The sequence below is a fragment of the Gallus gallus genome, chromosome 2 (genome assembly GCF_016699485.2).
Source record: "Gallus gallus isolate bGalGal1 chromosome 2, bGalGal1.mat.broiler.GRCg7b, whole genome shotgun sequence".
In the NCBI taxonomy this organism is placed as follows: Eukaryota; Metazoa; Chordata; class Aves; order Galliformes; family Phasianidae; genus Gallus; species Gallus gallus.
Genome location: NC_052533.1, coordinates 93,070,344 through 93,078,668, shown reverse-complemented (window position 1 = coordinate 93,078,668; position 8,325 = coordinate 93,070,344). Strand labels below are relative to the sequence as shown.

Below are 8,325 nucleotides of genomic sequence, written 5' to 3'. Positions count from 1 at the left end.
GAGCCATACTGCACTAAGAAGGGTCTTTCAGGCAGGCAGCTTTAGACTGTAGGCTGATCCTTGGTAGTACCCTGACTCTTCAGGCAGATGAGCTGCAAAAGACACCATTATTGTTTCTATTCAGTTCTGTACTTTTCATTTGTAATTTAGCCATTAGGAAGGATGAGTTCACGGCACAGGTAGAAAGTTAACCAGAAATTGTGATGCCCCAGATTACCAAATAAACCAGAAATTTATACTGTAGCAGAACTATAGTAATGAGATAAAACTGTCAGGCCTAAACTGTGATGTCTTACATGCATAGATTGAGTCAAAATATTCCCATGAATTTAATAAGTACGATGAAGTACACCTGTATTTTGTCAGAAATATTACAAACTACAGAAGAGAATAGGCCTTAGTTTAACACTGATTAACATGGAAATCACCCTTAATAGTGATGAAACAAGAAATAATCATGTCAGGTAAGTATGGGAGGCCCTAATCTACTTAAATTTCGCATTAAAGAAAAAAAAGTTAGAGATAGTCACACAGAAGTGAAAAAAAAAGACTAAATCTTAAAGGAGAACTATTCACCTTCAAGGAGGAGTTGGAAGGGCAAGAAGAAAAATAACAGAGCAAAACTAAAGTGATCACAATGTTAACTAAGCACATGCTTGAGAGGTTGCAAATGGTACTCTGCAATAAGGAGATAAAAATTAAGAAGACCAATATTAACGTGCCCAGGGAAATCAATGGTTAAGATGAAGCTTAGAAAAAAATTATACTTTTAAAGAGGACTGTTGAGACTAGGCAGTGGAGCAGAGAAGAAAAGGTGAAGACTGTTGCTAAGATTTCACATGAGATTAGAGCTATGGTTAGAATTTCTTTAATTATATGACCTACAAGAAATTGTGAGACAACAAATATTTAATAAATGGCCAGAATCGTTTATTTATACCGGACAGAGCTAATAGAAGAGGAGAAAATATTAATTAATTTTTCACCACAATAATCCCAGTGGAGACTGCGGAACAGATGCTAAAGGTAAACCTCTTACACTGAAACTGGGCTTTACCATAGATATGGTCATAGGAGGAGAGTAATATAAACGCCTTTGCAGAAGTCATATAAACCCATGCTTCAAGCCATAAACAGATCACTTTTTCCCTTGAAAAGTAGGTATTATTTTACCAGTATTTATTTTAAATAAAATTTTATTTTAATTTATATAATCATTTGAACAGAAACATTATTTCAGGATTTTTTATGTATATCTGAGTAGGTGTTTCTGAATCTTTCTGGAATAAAATTTCCTTCTATTATGTCTTTCCCCCACCCCCTTCAACTGTGTGCCCTTTCCTTGATCTTTTATCCAGTTCCAACTGTCATACTTTCCCTTCCCTTCCCTTCCCTTCCCTTCCCTTCCCTTCCCTTCCCTTCCCTTCCCTTCCCTTCCCTTCCCTTCCCTTCCCTTCCCTTCCCTTCCCTTCCCTTCCCTTCCCTTCCCTTCCCTTCCCTTCCCTTCCCTTCCCTTCCCTTCCCTTCCCTTCCCTTCCCTTCCCTTCCCTTCCCTTCCCTTCCCTTCCCTTCCCTTCCCTTCCCTTCCCTTCCCTTCCCTTCCCTTCCCTTGCCTTCCAATATGGAAATGGCTCAGTGCTCAGTGCTCAAGTCTTTTGGTGTCTGTTGCAGTAGATATAGCCAGGAAAGATGATACATTTGTGCTTACAGTGATCTGCTTCTTCCTCACGATAAGCAAGTTTTTACATATGAACTTCTGACCAAATGTGTTTCAAAAATGATTCTCTTGACAGTAACAATTTGAGAGCCAGTGATAATTACCAGGTAATATAACAAAGTAATTTATTCTACACAGAAAATAAGAGAATCAGCCGCAGTCCAGACAAACAGACATTAGTCATACTCACAGAGTGGTGGATAGATACTACCTACTTTGAAAAAGTTCTCTTCATTATTGTTCATTCCACATGGTGGAATTCCATAAGTTCTGTATCTGTGGCTGTAGTTAGAGAGATTGTAATGCTCATGAAATCATTATTTTGTAGCCATCATTGCTTACTGATTATTATTAGGCTCAGGGGAAGAGGAAGAATTTCTTCACTGCAGAAGATATGCCATCAGTTGTGTTTCCAAATGACCAAAGCATTTTTTGTATTGGTCTTCAATAAATAGTAGCCACTGATAACAACAAAAGAAGCATTCACAATGATGCATAAATTGTTATAAGCATTATAGTACTCTAAATATTAGAGATTTTTCTGGAATAATAGAGAATATTGAAAACTTTTCTGCTACTGCTGTATTGTTCCATAGCACACCTTATCAAAGAATAGATTTAAATAGCACATTCTGTGTCATTCGAAAACTAAAACTTTACAGAGAGAGAGGTATATGAGACTGGGTTTTATGTAAGTTTGAGAAACTTGTTGAAGTTTCTAGTTTGCTGTAGCCTTTCTTCAGCAGTGAAATCAAGTTCAAAGAGGACCTTAGAAACCCAGCCAAATTTTGTTCTCAGCAAATTCTGGAGGAGGTCGAAACAAAAATTTTCTTTAGTTAGCTTAGTTCTTGAAGAACAAATCACACTGTAATGGAAAGATGTTTAACAAGCAAGGAAATTGACTGAACTTCTACACATATCTTACTAAAATAAAAAGTTGAGAGGAACTTGTCACATTTTACACCTTGCAGGGAACACTAACAGAGAGCAAAACCATTTTGAAGGCACCAGAAAATAAAGATTTTCAAAGTGATCAAAATATTTTAGACTCAGTTCTGTCAGAAGTTCCATAACTTAAGAAAGTATAAGAAATTCTTTATTATCTTTTCCTCCTTTATTGTATTGAATTCTGATTTTTGTTATCTTTCTCTATTCCCTTAGAGTACCTTTTCATTAGTTATAAGATGTGAACAGATAGATCTAGCAAACATAAATGTATTTTAAAATTGTCAGAGATCTTCCTTCTTACCTTTTTGTTTATTCTTCAACACTATGTTTTTGATATATATTTACTTACTAAACTATTGACTTAACTGTCTAAAGTGAAATTGATGGAAAGATACTATTCAGTTTATTTGTAAAGTATACTCATATCTTAATTGTTCCATCTGTGAAACAGGTTTACTTATCTACGCTTCAGATTTCCTTTCAGCCTCCGTAATTGTTCTATTACTTACAGTGTAGTGTTTCTTTATTAAAGTGACTTTTATTTTCAGTAGGATGCACAAATTAGTGTTTCTTTCAAAAACACTAGGAGGGCTACTGTGTTTTGAATATGGGAATGCTTTTACTTTAAAAGTTTAAAGAAGTAAATTTATCCCATGGAAAATTACAGTTCTGCCTTGTGTGAGCATACTGGTTTGAATGAAGTTCTATATAGTTCTCATCAGGAATGGTCAGACCAAAATGACAGTAGCAGAGACTGACAACTAGCTGACTAGACATCATCTGTTTCCAGTTGACAGTTGAACTATGAAATATAAAGATATGTAGAACTGACTTGAAGAAAACATCTGATATGCCAGAAAAGGTTTTGAAAACTGCCCACTGTTTGGAGATGAGAAATCTGGATTGTAGAAAAACATAAAAATGCTAACAAAAATATATTTTCTTTAGTAAATCACTGCTCTTAAAAGTATCTACCTGAGTAGCAATTGCTGGTAAGTTCTGAAAAGATGTCCAGCACTGCTAGAAACACCCATCCAGTGATTATTTGCCTGGGAGACATCTCTCTTTCTTATTTTGGCTCAGTGATAGCTTACTTCCTGGGATGGATCTATTGTCTACTTTTTAATGGCTCTCTCTTACAGCCCTCACCATAGAGTAGTGATGCAACCTTACACTTTGTCTTGGAGAAGCGGAGTTAAACGTAGGACTAGTACTCTGGAGGTAAGACTGTGATGCCAAAAATATGATATTTAGTTTCTTGAATCCTTGGGGTCCAAAATAATAGCAGCTTTTCATCAAGGGAAGCTTCTTCCATTTATAGATATTTGCAAAGCATATCAAACAAATATTTCTTCTTAAACAGAAAATTGCTAGATTATTTTAGTGGAAAGAATTTGACATGGCTTTGGGATTCATCAAACCACACAGATGCTTTTATGTAAGAGAGGAACTGCAGGAACCATTATGAGTAATGTCCTACTTGCCAGCTGTGCCTCTACATGGAGTCAATTTGCATCACCAAGCAACTTGGACCTCAGTAATATGTTCACAAATAGCTGCATTTGTGGGGCTAGTGACTATCTTTTAGGGGCTGACTCACTGCTGAAGATGACCAGATTACCAGAGTACTTTCTCTATGACATAACCCCAGGGTTTTGTGTCAAATGGAAGTCTGACATGATACCTGTGTTAGCTCACTTAAGGTAAAACTTCAGAACATTTGATTCTTGGTTTTACTCACTAAGCATCCAGGCAGCTATATACCGTCTATCAACTGTTCCTGAGACAAGCTGAAGAATGTAAATGTCACCTCTGAGGGTGCAGGCACTTAATAAGGCCCTTACCCATTGACAGCATAGAGATACAGCCACTGTATATGACAGTTTTTCAGAGCTTTTGTGGTCTGAACAGACAAGAGCCTCGCTACTTGACCAGACTAAAATCTATCTGTTGTTCAAGCAAGCAAAAGGTACTTAGTGCTTAGCAATAAAAGGATAGCAACAATCTTTACACAGTCTACATTATCCCTTTGTGAGCCCTCCAGAATTTTCTTGCATCTGAAAGGTCATTCCCTACCTCCGATGACAGCCTTCACCAGCTATTTTCTGTATGCTTCCTATTATCCAGATTTGATTCTATCCAGTTTTCAGTCCTGTATAGCTTATATTCTTGTTACCCATGGTGTAGGTGTGCATCTGAAGAGAGAGGAAGATGAGGAGGGGAAGTACCCAAGGAAATGTCTATCAGCCTGTAGAAGTCTCACGTCTTTGAGATGATGGCTAAGGGAATAGGATATCAATCAATCACACTTCACTTTTGCGAGCAGTGAGCAATCCTGAGATGCATTTTTCAGTGGAGATCTGCTGAAAAGACTCATTCATTCCAGCATGGCTGCGTGTTGTTTATTTATGGTGCTGCTGCTGCTGCAGACATGGGGCCTCTGCAAAAGCACACACCGCTCTATAAGATAATAAAACAGCCAGAAGGCTTTTTGTGTGTTCATGTCACAAAAGACTCTTCAGAGAGAGACAGTTTTAGTGTCTGAAGAATGAAGTGCTATTGCAGAATCAGGAGACTGCATTTTTTTTAACTCTACAATTGAATGATTTGTTCTTATTTTTTATGTAATAAAAAGAGCAGCACAATATGCCTCCTTGCTTGCTTAGAGACCATTGAAATTTTTTAATACTTAAGCCAGAAAGATTGCATGGAGTTCATTGCCACACTGAAACGAATACAGATCACTTATCTATTTATTTATTTATTTTTACTCAGCTGTTGACTGAAAGATGGAAAAGCTTTTCAGAAGGAAAGAAGACAAACTGAAGGACTGATACGTTTAGATCTGACTTAATGATGGGCTGTAGTTTCAGACCCCAGATTCCCATCGGATGGTACTGTCTCCTACTCGACTACTTTAGTTTAAAGGTAAAGTTCTTTAAACATTTTTGTTCCTAAATACAGGAAAGTAATTGTAAACACTCTTCTTTTCTTAAACAAATTGCTTTTGTCCATACCTCATCAGGTTTTTTTTTTTGAAGCAGCCAGCTGGGATTTCTAATTTTAAAGAAAAGGAAATGTGAATATGAAATATTGCAAAATTTTTTGAAACATAATTTGGAATAACTGTGGAATAACTTATTTTAAGAAGTTATTCTGAGCATAGCATTTATCCCTTAAAAATGATAGAGCAAGTAAATCAAACGTTGATCAGACAGTAGTCAATTTCCTATGGAATGGAAATTGCACATTACTAGAATTTGAATATTTTGAATGAAGTCAAACCACTATTGAAAATCTTCTGTGCAGAACAAAAATGGTTCCTGAAACTGTATTTAGAGACACCAAATCTTCACTGAAATTGTATAATACGATAGTTGGAACAATATCCAGTTTTAATCAAGACACTGAAAATCATTTGTTGGCAAAGTTGTTTGTACTGGCAGATGTGAAAATTGTTCTGTTAGTTTTAACAATTGATAATGGTAAATATTGATACTTAATAATTTTTAGTAAGTCCTAGGAGACTCGAATGCTCATTTCACTGGATGTTGAACAGTTTTCAACGTAAACGCTGTTTGTTTGAATCACACATTCTTCACAGACTCCCATGTTTACAATTTTTAAAATCTTTAATGTGGCAGGTCTGAAAGCATTTGATATATCTTGGTAAACAGGATGCTCAGTGCTGTGTATCAACAACCTTTGTTTAAAGCGTGTCGTATATTAGGAGCAAAAAGCTTCCATTTCCACTTACAAATAATTTCTCCTACCGTTAATACAAAATATATATATATGTTTAGCAACAGTGGAGCAAAGCTGCAAAAATAGATTAAAACCCCAATATATTAACATACATTTACATACTTATACTCAAGAATAAGAATCTTCTTCTTTGAGACTAACCTCTTGATTGTAAATCAAGTGCAGTATGAAGTGTGTAAACTTTGCTTATAGAAGTAAACTTACAATAGTGACATATTTTGGTTCTGGCTGTCCAGTGCTGCAGAGAATCATAGTATCACAAGGTTGGAAAGGACTTACAAGATCACCTAGTCCAACCGTCCTCCTGTCACCATTACTAACCACTAAGCTACTTAACTCTATCTTGTAGCACCTCATCCAGATGCCTCTAGAACACTGCCAGGGATGGTGACTTGACCACCTCCCTGGGCAGACTATTTCAGTGGCTAACCACAATTTGAGAGAAATTTTTTTCCTTATATCTAATCTAAATCATCCCTGGCACAATTTGTGGCTATCTCCTCCAGTCCTATTTGTTGCCTGGAAGAAGAGGCAGACCTTCTCCTCCATCCTTGTCTCCCCTGAGCCTCCTCTTCTCCATTTCTCTGGGCATTGTGCAGATGCTCAGAGGACTTCCATCCTCTCAGGATGAATTAATCTCTTTATTTTCTCCATCTGCTTACTTGACCTGAATTAGTTATAATTTAATTTTAGGACATCATCTGATTTGGTAAAGTATATATTACTTCTCCCTTTTTAAAATATTAACGTGACTATTCCACAATTTACTGCCTTCTTTGCCTAAACTGCAGTGGTATATCTGTATGAATTTTATATGAAGAACAATAGTAATGTATTATATTCTCATAAAATATATTTTTTTCCTCCTGATATGCACTTTACCAGATTATTAGTGTATCTTAGACATTATGTATCTAAGTTAGTTTTGTTTCAGATATTTTCAGATAGACTTTTCTAGAGATTTATCGGTTTATTACATTTACAGCTAGAGTTTCAAAGATGAAATGATGTTTTTAAAGTCAAAAGTCATGTTTATGACCATTTTCTTTAATTTATGAGTATGCAGTTTCAGGTAAGCTTCCCTGTGAAAATATCACAGCAGCTAGAAGTCACTTTCATTTTCCCAAAATGAGCTACTGTTTCTAATAAACCTCTTATTATAAAAATATTAAGATATATATAATATGAAAAGACTCAGAGAAAAAAATATACTTCTGTGTTAAAGATGCTACTATTACTGTTCCAGATTTGACTTAAGGATGATGAACCAGCTCTTTTTGAATGTAGTTCTAAGGAAGAGATACTGTACTGATGACTCAGGTGGATGGTATACAGTTCTCCATGAGTAATGGTTGCCCAAGTCTCTGCAGCTTTCTCACAACTGTGTTTATGTCACCTCAGGCTGTGAAATTTTAGCTGTGAGGAGTTTATTCACTTTGACACCTATTCAGCTTATGGAGTACCTGGGGCAACCATGAGACAGAACCAGTCAAATTATTTCCAGTGAGTAATACAGGATATGGATTTTCTCTGCTTTGTGAATAAGATCTTCTTTCTTTTATGGAAAAAGTCTTTAATACAGTATATATTTATGGCACTCTATTTCTCCTCTGTCTGTGTTAAATATAATCCAGATAGGTTTTATCATATTCTTGTATATGTTAAATGTTATTATATTCTTTTACATTCTACAAAATCCTGTTTTATTCTATCACCACTATATTTGTTTCATTGCTTTTGTTATTAAAAAAAAATTCCATAAGGGAATGTTATTCACCAGAACACCTGGAAAAAATATTCACCAGGCAGATTTTTTGCTGTACAATTGGTCTCCTCAGGCATATGAAAATATTTTCACTTCCTGAAGTGAGCCATTAAAATGTTAATGAAGTTAA

At 35.7% G+C, this 8,325-nt stretch overlaps 1 long non-coding RNA gene across 1 annotated transcript in view; it reads left to right on the top strand.

Annotated features, from left to right (window-relative positions):
• The first annotated feature begins 3,805 nt into the window (after positions 1 to 3,805).
• Positions 3,806 to 8,325, top strand: part of LOC112531829 — a 53,810-nt gene continuing 49,290 nt past the window's right edge. The window contains exons 1-2 of the long non-coding RNA XR_006938150.1: positions 3,806 to 3,886; positions 5,441 to 5,593. This is a non-coding gene — a long non-coding RNA (uncharacterized LOC112531829). The remainder of the gene's footprint in view (positions 3,887 to 5,440; positions 5,594 to 8,325) is intronic.